Below are 749 nucleotides of genomic sequence, written 5' to 3' on the forward strand. Positions count from 1 at the left end.
TTCTAATATGCTGATTTGCTGGTTTACTTATAAACATGTTACATTGTCGAATCATTCGAGATTTCTTTCAGCTGGTGTGTGAAGGCTATTGCAGTGAAATCTGTCGCTGAGCTCCTTTCAGGTTTGTTTGAAGTCAGCTAGTCGTCCATTACTAGCTCTCCTCAAGCTTTGATTTGAGCGTGACTGAACCGAAAGCCTCCATACTGCGACAGGATCCTCTCCACAATCAGCGGCCGCGGGATGAGCTGCAGGGGCCTTTGTATTGATCAGCGGCTGAAACTGTTTTCTCACTGAAAACAAGGGAAAGAAAAGGGCCAGAAGGACACGTTTTTAAAAAAAATGACAAAATCACAACTGCGAAAACCATCACAGGGTCCAGCGCTTTCACCATACGGCTCTCTGATATGAAAATGAGAAGCTGTTATTCTAAAGTATGGCTTCAGAATGATAGATTAGAGGGAAGATGATCGCAGCAATCGAGTTCAGGCGTCTGCTCAAAGTTCCCGTGTTTTATACATTGGACCAACACACTATATAGAGCTTTATTTGTTTATTTTAAAATATTACTTTTTATTTCATTTTTGTTTTATTAGTTTTAAATATTAATATATTATATTTTTGTGTTGTTTGCATTTTTATTTTTATTTTTTTTACTATTGTTATTATTGTTATTATTATTTTTTAAATATGTATAAATTATTGTTTTTATTTTATTATCTGTTTTTTTAAATTATTTTTTGTTTGAGATT

Source organism: Sinocyclocheilus rhinocerous, unplaced genomic scaffold, assembly GCF_001515625.1.
Source record: "Sinocyclocheilus rhinocerous isolate Xijiao unplaced genomic scaffold, SAMN03320098_v1.1 scaffold700, whole genome shotgun sequence".
Lineage (NCBI taxonomy): Eukaryota > Metazoa > Chordata > Actinopteri > Cypriniformes > Cyprinidae > Sinocyclocheilus > Sinocyclocheilus rhinocerous.